Source organism: Aulonocara sp. 'chitande type north' Nkhata Bay, linkage group LG9 (assembly GCF_057382095.1).
Source record: "Aulonocara sp. 'chitande type north' Nkhata Bay isolate Kocher_YH1m ecotype deep benthic linkage group LG9, A_spYH_male_GT1.1, whole genome shotgun sequence".
Classification (NCBI taxonomy): Eukaryota; Metazoa; Chordata; class Actinopteri; order Cichliformes; family Cichlidae; genus Aulonocara; species Aulonocara sp. 'chitande type north' Nkhata Bay.
Window position 1 is genome coordinate 19,611,981 of NC_141352.1, and position 12,589 is coordinate 19,624,569.

A 12,589-nucleotide genomic window follows, 5' to 3' on the forward strand; every position below is an offset into this window, starting at 1 on the left:
AGAGTATATACTCTTCTTTAACACAGTAAGGTGAATACAGAGTTGTCCAGCCTGTGGCTGTGATACTGCCTGTGACAAGTAGAGTCTACGGGGCAAACGGGAACGAGACAATAAATAAAAGGGAAAAATAGGGTAGGGGAGGTGGGGGGAATCAAAGATAACAATGCATTTTTCCTACTGTCTTTCGTGGTTTTCCGGCAGAAGCTTTAGACGCAATGTTTGTATCATTGCCTCTCAAAAAATTTCTAAGCAGTGGCATTTCCCTGAAAGGCTAGACAGATGACACGGCACCCGATGTACCCCCGGATAGTGCCTTGTTTCACGATCGTTGTTAGCCTTAAAGCCCCTGCGCAAGCATCTCACAAATACCTAATGGTCTTTATCATAAATATCAGTGCTGCAAAGGTTATAGTTAGATAGATATGTCCCTGCGCTCCATTTAGTTGCATAGTAGACACTTTTGACTGATGCTGCTTTCAAGTAGCTAGAAGCACATTGATAGAGGAGGCTTAGAGCTAAATAACAAGTAGGTTACACTCGGGGTAATCTTAATGCAGGTGAAATATCTGCTCTTGTGTAAAGGTTATCTCAATATAACTTCTACATTGTTTTCTCAAATCTCAGCAACATCCTCTGTTAAACTAATGGAGGACCTTGCCATTTTGGAATAGCGTGACTTCGAGGCAGAACAGTGAACTCAGAAAACAGTCTGCATCAACGTAGAACCTTTACAGAGAATCTGCAGCTTTCTCCTCTGTACTGGGAGCACTGGAGACAGACTATAAAGGCTATTATAGCTTTGACTAATAGTTTACTTGACTGAATTATAATCACATGATAATATCTATTGACCATCATTGATTTGCTATTAGAGGGCTAGTTTAACCTTGATTTATGGTAGCAGACCTGTCGAGTTCAAGGCCATAAAGGGATCACTGACAAGCAACAATAGCCCTTGGTAACATGCCCCTAAGGTCCCCTTCAGCAGCAGATCGATACCTGACCTCTATAACCATTACTTACCAACAATAGCTTTTCAGCTTTTACTAAAAATGATGTACAGTATCTGTCTGGAGGGAAAGGGGATACATTGTTCTTAACCTTGTGCTAATAGGCTTTTCCTGTGACTGATGTATCAAGGCAAAACAGAAACAAAAATGAAAACCTGCAAAGAACACTATCATATGTCCCCCCCCCCCCCCCACCCATTATAATCAACGCTGGGTATTGCTGACTGTTTAACCTCTATGCATGTGTTATATTATGAATTTATAATCCACACTGCAAACAACAGAATTTATTTTTCTCAGAGGAAGTAGGAGGTGTTGCAAATTGTTGTGCTGAATTGGTGTAAACCTTCTAAACATGTCTTAAATTTCATACTGACATAAAGTAGGATATTTGTTTTTTTAAGTATTACTTTGGGGAAAGAGATAAGGAGATATGTCTAGATATGTCTGAATTCAGGATGTGTTGTTGGAAAATAATGTTTCTAAACCTTTATGGAGTATTTAAGAAATGATTCAGTTGATTTAAGAAAAGCATCAGTTAGTTGATTCTGCTGGTTATCTGTATTGTGTAATATTAAACGTATTTTTCTGCGTCACAGGGGCACAGTAAAACACAACTGAGCAACGCTGCACAAAAACTCTTGATTCCTCTTCACAAAAAAGTGAAAATCACTGCAATGTTGTTTCTGGACAGCGAGAGTGGAAAGAGTCAGGTGAGTGCTACTTATCCGTGGGACCTTTCTGAACCAACTTCAGGATCTGCAGGGTAGTTTTCAGAAGATCTTTTTTACAATGAAGTGTTTCACCCAATCAAATTTTCAGTTCACTAATGTGATGGTATTTTCTTAAGACGAAAGTACATACAAATATATTAAAATCAGGCTTTCTAAACACGTGTGATGGAGTAGGATCAATCAGTTGATGGTCTTAGTCTATATTTAGAACGATACAGACTATTACATGATTTTAGATTGTCCTATAATAACAGCTAAGATTTGTTTACAGTGAGTTTACATTCTTGCCATAATATTCAAGTCAGTAGCGTGCACTTGGTAATAAAAGCAACGGTGGCTCCCCATTAAGAAGGACCTTGGGGGACAGAGTATCTCTCACAGAGTGACCTTTATTATGAACAGAGCCAATGGGTCGTTGGATGTGACACATATGTATTAGGCTGATTAGGAGCACAGCCTTGACTGGGGTCTGCAGGTGTCCAGCAGCACGACACCAGCAGCCTTTCTCTGTCCGAATTAAGAGGAAATAGTGAAGGCATGTGACCTTTTTAGATAGGAAAGAACTTCACTTTACAAGCTATCCCATATGAAGAAAAGCAAATCTATTGTGTAGTGTTTCTTCGTGACAAAGAGCGAAATGTCTGTTTTTCATTATTACACAAAAAAAAGCCAATGATGCTGCTCATATTGCACTTTATGGTTGATTTGATAAAGGATTTTCTTTTCTACAATATCAATCTTCCAACTTTCCTTAGAGGTTATAGTGCACGATTACATGTCTGTATGCAGCATGTGTCTGTCGGTCAACAGAATCCACTCAGACAGGTGATGTGGGTGAGTAATCCATTATAAGGATACAGAATCCCTTCCTCAGCAGTGCACAGTTTGAGTGCACTCAGCAAGACCTTGATGGGCCCCAGAGCCAGGGCCTGTCAAGCCAGGAGGCAGAGTGATGGAGAGCCCCCACCATGGTGCAGTGGACCCTGGCTTTCACCCACGCACTGCCACTGAGGCTGCACACTCAGGGGCCTACGGTCACTGCAACACAATCCAGATGTAATCTACTGTGTGTGCAGGTATGCACGCGTTGGGCGTACGTGCACATGTTCTTCTCACTAAGAGTATGTGAGAGTGCCAGCAAAGGGTCAATGCAGATTGAGATATTTCCTGCCAGTCTCCTGTCTGTCTGTCTCAAGGGCTTGGGATATTTCCATTATTGAAGGAAAATTCACTCAAATCCCTCAACCTTGTCAGCCAATGACATGCACTCCCAGAGGACATTGGGCTTTAACTCTGAGGGACATTAATGAAAAGGCTACCAGCTCCCTGAGGAAACACCGCACCACAGCACATAGTGCTGCACCAGATAATGGCCAAGAGAGACACTAAAAAGGAGAAGTGTTACTTATATGGAAACTTATAAAAAAAAATTTGTCTTTTTTCTTTAGTTAGTTTTGATCCAGTATATATATAAAAAAAACAAAAAAAAACAAACCAAAGACGATTTTGTTCACTAGATTTCATGAAAACTACTTTTGACAATGTGTTGGACAGACAGCTGTGAAGACTTTGTTTATGCAGACGGAATCCAGACAGAAAACCAATGCCCCTCCTGTGGTGATCATGGTTATTGTCAAACCATTAATGATTAAACATAGAAGTTTGTTGTAGTTATGTCTTTCTTTCTTTGTGTGTTTCCCTGGCTTTATACACTTGCAATTCTGTGCAAGTATGCCTGTGTACATAACTGACATACCTAATATATTTCCTGAATGTTTGGTTATATAGTAAATGACTTTAAATTTGTAATACAGCAACACCATGGTGAGCATAACACAGTTTTTATTATAAATCAAATCTTACAAGAGTTATTAAAGCAAAAGGCCTCAACTTCACTAATTGGTGCAATGATTTAAAAAAAAAACAACGCACGTGTGATTTCTTCTCAACCAACTGCAGTGAATAAAGACATTCCATGTTGTTATGAAACTGAATCAATAATGTAGAGCACTGCTGTGTCTTTATTGCCTATCTGGGGAGCTACCGATTCATTAAAAAAAAAGAAAAAAAATACAATATGGGATTTGCTTGCCCAGGGGTTTAGGTTATTGCAATTAGAAAAAAAAACATGCCATCAAAGTCTTCTGTAAATATGTCTGTTAATTTATTGATGCATGCATCTGCAGTAATGACTCATTAAAGAGTGAAAGTATAAAGTTATTGAAAAACGATTCTTAGTTGCTGACACACTGCAAATCGCAGAACTGTCTACATAAAAATATGATAAGAGGTAAAGAAATAACTGCACAGTTGTGTGTGACCGATTATGTGACATACTGGCATAACTTCAAAAAATAGAAAAACATAAACAAATTTTCACCCCAGCACCATGTCATGATATATATTTGTCTGTGTTTTTTGATATGGACTCGAGGGTGTGTGTGTGTGCGCATGTGTGTGTCTCTGTGTGTGAATCCCGCCAGCCTGAAAATCAGTTTGGGCTGTGAAATCCCTGTCAGTGCCCAGGGCTTATGCATTCTGATCTGCTTGGGAAAGCTGCTACACTAATATGTGGCATTAAGCTGGAACGGTCACATTGTCTCACTGTAAACGTTCTATTCATTTTTCATACCTCTTTGTGCAGCAGTCTAGTGTGTGAATACCTGCATGTCTATTGGATTGAAATACGATTGTCTGAGGAGATAAGTAAGAAAATAATTACAAATTATGTTCAAGGTTAAGACTACAAGACCATCTCGAAGGAGCTTGGTGTTCCTGTGACCACAGCTGGTAATATTATTAGATAGGAACGTCTGAATGGTGGGAAAAGAACCAAGAAAACTTCAAAATAGATACAAGCTGACAAATTGATAGTATCCAGTTGCACCATTTGTTGCTTTCCGAATGAAAGTCAGCTCCTTGGAAGACCCAACTTTTGAAAAAGGAAATAAAAGAGGAAGAACTGGGATTTGCTAACATGAATGCTGATAAGAACCAATGCTTATGGGATGATATTTTGGATGAAGTTAATTAGAGCTTTTGGAGAAGTCACATAAGCTCTGTGCTCACAAAACAAAAAAACAAAACAAAAAAAAGAAGCTTTCAAAGAAACACCATGCCCACTGTGAAGCACGGAGGTGGCTTGGTATCATGGCGCTGCTTGCTGCATCTGGCACAGGCTGCTTTGACTCTGTTTGAGGTCCAATGAAATCAAAAGCTAATTAAGGCATTCTGGAGCAAACCATAGTACCCTGACTACACTGGCATTGTCAGGGAGCTCCATCTCAGTCACAGGTCACAGCCACTTCAGGAGCATAAGGATCTGAATCATGCATAAACAGTGGAGAAGAAACAAAACATCAGCTCTTTCTGATCTTAATCCAATTGAATACTAATGGAAAGAACTAAAACTTGTTTTCCTTCGACTAAGCTTGTCAAAGGAAAACAAAACTATAAATTCAAAGGTGGTTGTAGAGATTTCCTCAAGGGCGCCTATAATTAAATATCAGGATTATTGTAATATAGTTTTTATACATTGCATTTTCCTTTATGTTTTTAAAATCTTAATAGCAATGCCATTTCAGTTAAATATGGAAGAGAAAATGATAAATGCCAGTTAATTGTGTCAGTTTCAAGTCACATGAGGAAAAAAAACGTGCTCTATAATTTTTTAAGCAGAAGGGAACCAAAGATTTAGCCACATCTTGGTGGTGAATATAAATCATGGTCAAAAATGATTTATATTCATATTGTAAGTTAATATAGAGGCACATAACGAAACCTTAATACACAATGGTGCTTATTAGTTGTTAGGTTTACAATCTCTACTCTATCACGTAAGTAGATGTTCTAGTAATTAGTATCTTAAAAGATTAAAGTAGCTTGAGCGCTGATCTACTTCTTAACTGAAGTTGTTTGAAGGGCTACTTTCCTTGATTTTACTTCACAAGCTGTGTTTTATTTGTCATAAAGTGCTTTGTGATTTTTTACGTCTTTGAAAAACTCTACATAAATAAACTTTACTTACTTTACTTAGTGACTTCCATACTTAAATTTCCCTTGAACTGTTTTCTGTCTGATCACAGGCATTACCAAAATATTGGATTGTGCCTTTAAACCTTTAAGGCTTTATACCCACATATCCACATATTGTAGATTTTGAATGTTTCACTATCAAATATTTGTACAGCTGTATACTGATGGTTGCATAAGTTAACCGGCTACCATCAAAATATCATTAACAGTAATTGAAACTCTCTGTGGATCTCTGCCCTCTAGGTGTTAGGACCGTCAGAGTTGGTTATGCAAAGGAGGACACGATGACAGTCGATGATATGTGTGTTTTTGTGTGTGTATATGTATATGCGAGTGTGTGTGAAAGGTGATTGTTGGTGGTAGCTCGGACAGTTCGCGGCCCAGCGGGGACATTGGCACTCCGGCTGGGTAGGTAATGATATCAGATGCCACGCTCGACAACAACAGGTGCCTTGGCACTGCCACCTTCTAACTCCACGCTGTGTCAATGACATCAACACCAACTCACTGGTTAATTATAGATCACCAATCCCCTGCTCTTCACTGTTCAGCAGTGACAGGAGCATGAGGTTATGGGGAGATGTTCTGTTGAAGCGGGATGACAGGCTTTGCAAAGAACATGACACAACAAGTCGTTTCTTTCTACCATGGGCTGTTTAAAATTAATCTCGCAATGTGCTGCATACACATAAAAATGCACAACTAATGTGGTTGTTTTGACTGATTTTTAAGAGGCTGCAAATGTTATTAACTGATGTCATAGCCTGCTCAGCATTCATGGTTATCCATTAACTGTCACTGGTGACACAAACCCAACTGGGTTGCGAACATGCTACTTTTTTCTTATTAATAACAGGCAATATCATAGGTATTATGAGTACATCTAAAATATACCTAGATCCTAAAGGGTATGTTTCAAGAAACAACTAAATAGAAATTATTTTTTTCATTCACTACTTTCTCATCTTTTTTCATGAAGGGCATATGCTTTTTGTTGTCTTGTACCTCATATGCTCAGAAGCCCTTGTGACTAATTCAGTAGAAGTGCTCAGCTCCAGGGTGGAGATTGGGAGCAGATTTAGGTGGAGCATTTGGATGACCATATGGAACTCTTTGTGGCGCCAAGAGACCATGCAGCTTGGAAACCTGATCACCATCTCCCTGGTGACAGCTGGAGCCTTTACACCATCAGAACATTTGTAGACTTCTAATTTGTCATAACCACCTCCTGTGGCAAAGAAATATGCTGCAAAAATTAGGTAAGCAAAGTTTGGAATTTCTGGGACGGAGCAAGATTTCGGGAGCAGCGCCAAGGAAGAAACCGGGGAGAGGGTTAAGAGATTTGGGGGGGGTTGCAGCATGTACAGGAGACGTATCTTATGCTTACATAATCCCGCCGTGTTATTAACTGAGTCACTAGAGGTCTTGCTTTAAATTATGAAGATGTTTTCACTGCAGTGCATGCACAGGTTGCTCTCAGTGTCTGCTGTAGGTATGAAAGTAGGTATGAAATGGGGTTTCCTTGTTCCTGCCCAGTCATAATTTCCAGTCACAAGTACACATATGAGTGTGCTTCTGTGTTTGTGCTCGCAGGTCATGCACATGTACCTCATGTATATAGTGGCTGTCAGTCAAGCACAAACTCCCTCTCCCTGAAGTCCCTAAAGAGGGAGAGCTGCTGGTTATTGTAGCTTGTCAGTAAACATATCCCATTAATATTTCATGGAGCTGTACGTGTGTGTGTGTGTGTGTTATTCTTTTTTCAGCTTTCTCTCAGTGTACCTTGTTGTTTCTCCCCATTTGTCTGAATGAACCGTGTACTTTATGCTCATCAACCAGAAAATCCTCCCCCTCCGTCCATTCTCCATCTCCAGTGTGTAAAGTGTTTTCTGCCTGAAGGCACAATTCTCTTGTCATTGTTGTACACTCAGGGCCTTGTTGTAGTGTGATGTAATTGTTTTGCTCCGAGACCCTACACATTGCAAACTGAAAACAAAGAATAGTTTCATGATCTGTGCTGCTTTGAACCTTTTAAACTCACAGTTTGAGCGCTTGAACCATTATTGTTTAGCTAACAAATTAATGACTCTTTAACAAAGCCTCACACTAACAGAACAGTAATTGCCTGCATACAACTCCCATATCTGCGGTCAAATTGGTGTTGTGGGCCTGTAACGCCGGCATGAAACCGAGACTCAAACTCTCATTGCACTTAGAAGAGCTCTGGGAAAGGCTTGTAGGCTAGCATTTTCTAGTGGGAAATAGCCTGAGTGTTTTTTTCATTGCACAGTAGTAATGCTCTCTAATGCTGATGGTTGACTCTCGGCAGGCAGTCTCACAATTCTCAGGTGGGTCTTTCTAAAGCACTAGCTGAATTAAGTGGATATGGCTGCGAGATTTTTAAAGTGCGTCACAGCGTACAGACTGCTGGTCTACCGTGACATTAGTTGGTTGTTAAGTGTTCTTTAGCGGATTACAGCAGGCTTTGGCATGTTTCTGACAAAGCAAAATGGGGCTATCAAATCCAGTTGGCCTGATTGTGGACAGAGAGGTGATAGAGTCTGTTTCTGTTAATTTGGTTCAAGCTGGCACCTCTGGGAGAACAGCAGACAGAGGACTGTCCAAGAGAGCATTAGGGATGGTTTTAAAAACAATAGATGGGAATCCAGGCATTAGAAAACATAAAATGGAATATATGTTGTTGGGTTTGATGCACAATTAAAGGAACTGCTGCACACATAAAGCCCTAAGGCTTGCTACTGTATATCTGAATGGTACAGTTTGTCAAGAAGAGAAAGCTGTATGTGTGACAGTGACCACTGCAAAAGGCAAGCTGTTTCAAAGCTTGAAATAAAACATTCTTGTTTATGGTTAAATTTGCTCCATGTGATGAAACGCCTCAGACACCAGCTGGGTAATTCTTTATTTATCCTGAATGAATACAGTTAAGCAGTTGTCTTAGTGAGTAAATTCCTGCAAAAATAATAAAAAATAAATACATAAATAGTTCAGTGTTAGCAGCCAGGTACAAAAGTCGGGGTGAGCATGAAAGAATAAAGGGTAAGAAAAGGAATGGCTTTAGAAATGCTCGCCTTCAGCAGAAAGCTATCTGGACTGTAAGTTACATGTAGTTTGGAGAGTGAGAGAGAAATACAGAGAGAGCGAGGGTGAGAGGGAGCTAGAGAGAGGGGGCTATGGATTTTAATCCGTCAGTCGATAAAGGTCAGTGCTCGAAAGGGCTTTATTCCTCAGCTCCACATCAAAGTGTAAATCCGCTGATTGCAGGCCCTGAATGGGGAGACAACAAGGCTCCATTTGTGGTCCGTTTCTATGGCTCAGTATGTGTAAGACCCCGCGTGCGCAGACCCATAATACGGGGGGTTTCTATCAGGGGCCCCCTAGATCAATGGGCTGCATGACCTTTGTATTGTGCTGCCAGTTTGGCCCGTGATGTCATGCCATCTATCCGGTGCTCCACTTAAAGGGGTGAAAGAAAAGCAAGGCAAAGTCCCACACCTTCCTCCCACTGAGCCACAGAAAAGACAGCATGAAAGGCATCATCTGCAAATGTATCCACCTGAAACAGGATTTATTCCCTTCAAAACACACCTTTACAGATTAGGGTGCTTTCTGAGAAGGTGCGTAGGCGTTCAGAATGACATGTCTGCTGGTTAAATTCTGACTGTTACAATGACAGTTGTAGGTTATTACTCAGTCACTGTTTGAATGCATGTTTGCGCATGCTAACAAAAGTCTTGTTGGCTGATTCAGATAGCCCCGTCTCTTCTGGAGTGGTGTTCAGCATTGATCTATGGTAACTGAAATTAAACATGGTGCAGCAGAGATTCTAGGCCAAGAGAAAAGAGAAGCCCTCTCATTGTTCCCAAGTGAAAGGTCCTCTTTATAGTGAGGAGAGACGATGGCAGCTGGTAGGTTCTTCCCTCTATAGAAGATAGAGCACTTCCACAGAGTTGTGGAGTGCATTTGAATGGAAATCTAAAGAGGTAGGCGTGAACCATTTGTTTTGCTATGTTTGTGTTTGCTGTCAACATGTCTGTCTGTGTTGTGGGGCGGCCCCTTTTTACTGAACAAAGTGGCTAACCCTCCACCCCTGCCCCAACTCCAAGGCACACACAAACATGACCTAGACATAATCACAGGGGAGGAAGAGTTACCCCAAAGGAGAGTGCCGGAGCCATCTTTGAGGGGCAGCTTTGTCATAGTGACAGATGTTGTAATTGCCAACTGATAGATCACTTGTCAAGGACGTCATTAGGACTTTGGTGGTTGGGGCCTTTGGAAGAAGAGAAGTGGTTAAAGGAAGAACTGGGAGGAGGCGGAGCTAGCACAGACGGGAATGGATGCAGACCAGGTCACATATATTAGCCTTTTGACTGGAGCCATGGAGATTAATAATGTGATTGGCCACGCATTAGAGGAGACACCATTGAGAATAAAAGACTCTCCACTCCTGCCTTCTTGCTACGGCATGAAAAGTTTAAAGGATGGGGCGTATACACAAAACAAACCCTCTATGGTTCAAACTATAAAGCACTATATGGCCCACTAGCATTGTGCTGAAACGGACAGTCTTTGGGTGATAAATGGCATGCACATGTACATGCTCCCACACATCCTGAACTTTTCAGAATTCTGTGATGAGATCCAAAAAATACGCCGTTTTAAAAAATCTTACCTATATCTCTCTAAATCCGAACAGTGATGCCTTAATGTAAAAGATAGCTGGGGTCCTCCATAAGAGCGTGATGAGGCTTCTGAGGGGCCCAAACCAGAGAGAAGGCTCTATTCTCTGGTGGCACATTCAAGGTCATTTAAGCAAGTGTCCCCGTGTTCTACAAAGTGTCACTCTACACCAAAGTAAATTGTCAGTTTGTTTATACTTGCCAGTTGATTGTGTAAGGCACCCCTCAATGCACACACACACACACCCACACATACACACACAAATGCATACACCAAAGGCTCCCCAGAGGTCAATTAGGACAGACAAGGGGCTTTCAAACAAAGGGTGCTAGTGGCCCAGAGCAGCCAAGGGAACCACATAATTAACAGTTATAAAGTACTTTACTCTGTTAATTTAATTAGTTAATCCTTTTATCAGTGATGCTTTGTTGAAGAGAGTCATTACAGGGCTCCTCTTCCAGTGTAAGGGCTGAATGGGTGGTAATAGAGCTACACAACTGATCTGATCTCCAATGGCCACAAAGACACTCAGGGGGCTGAGAATGGAGGTCTCTGGACTTCCATCAAGAAAATGTGGTCATATGTTATTTCTCCTCATTAATCTTGGCAAGGTGGTGGGTTGTTATATCAAACGTGTGTCTGTGATGGTTCGATTATTTTACTTCTGGTTGTAGAAAGAGTCAACGAGAAAAGAGACAGATCAAATACATTTGAACGCACAGGTTTGTCATCTCTGATTGAATGTGGATGTTTGAAGTCAAATGATTGTTTTCAAATAAATAAATAATAAATAATGTAAAAAAAAATTGCTTCTTCTTCTTCTTCTTCTCCCCCAAAACCCATATCTACCTTTGCACTCTGGAAATTATTTAAATGAGCTGATCTTGCCATTACATTTATTTTGCAGCACCAATTGAAGAGGTAACAATAACGGGCGTGTAATTGTACATGATGTAGTTCCATGCAGTGTCACTTCTTTGCATGTGCAGCACCTTTGAACATCAAATCGTTTTTGAAAATGTTTTAATAATCAGTTCCGCTGCCCCCTGTTGGGCAGTGAACCTGGCTTCCCAGATTTGGACGGAGCTAGAAAGGCGCCCTCTGGCCCTTGCCTTCCTGTGCTCACACAAGCATTTAACTTGGACTTAAACATGGAAATGCTACTGTTTAACTTCATATAACATCTTTAAATGTGTGGTGAAAAAAAAATCATCAACTGGCTCTGTGTGTGCCGTTACGCCCATTCCACATTAAAGTGGAACACAGGGTCCTGCTGATTGCTACAAGCCCAGCATAACACCATTACAAATGCATGTGCTGGGCTGAGAATAGATTTCATAGCTACTGTATGCAAATACTCTAACACAATTAGCAACACCATCATGTACATTATATTAATAAAACACAGGCAGTAAGTGTGTGCTGAAATGAACAGCTAGTTCTTTCTGATGTACATAATTCATCTAATTCTATTCAAACAATGCGTTTCTTCAGTATCTTTATCAAGAGTGCCTATAATTACTTTTCAATCTTTTAATTGTGGTAGGCCAGTGCCAAGAAAATTGGTATGGAAGTCACAATCAAACAAAAGTCTTAATCTGACCAGATGGCTAATTCTATACTTGTGGGTGGGTTTGACAGAAAAAAAAACCCATATCTCTGATTGCAATCATTCTCAAACATCAGAGCTTCATTAGGGAGACTAGAGGAATTGTGATGATGCAGATGTGAAACACCTGTTAGTAACCATGTTAACGTCAGCCCGGACCATGGGCATCTTACAGACATATCAAGATGTAGTCTGGAGACATGTCATTCTTACACTGTAACAGAACACTGTGGAGAATTAGCCCCTGGTTAATTAACTGCACCTGCTGGAGCATCCCCCAATGCCCGGCAGCCCTCTAGCCTCTGCTTAACAAAATTGATGAACCCCTCCCCTCCTCACACACACACACAGACACAAAAATCCTCTGGCTTCCTTCCTTTAGCTAGCTTCCTGTTTTATCAGTGTCGTTGTGTAGTTTAAACAATGCCCAAAGAGATAAAGAAAAACAAAAGTACTAACAAGGTAAAGTTCTGAATTTTTTAAAAAGGTAGCATCAG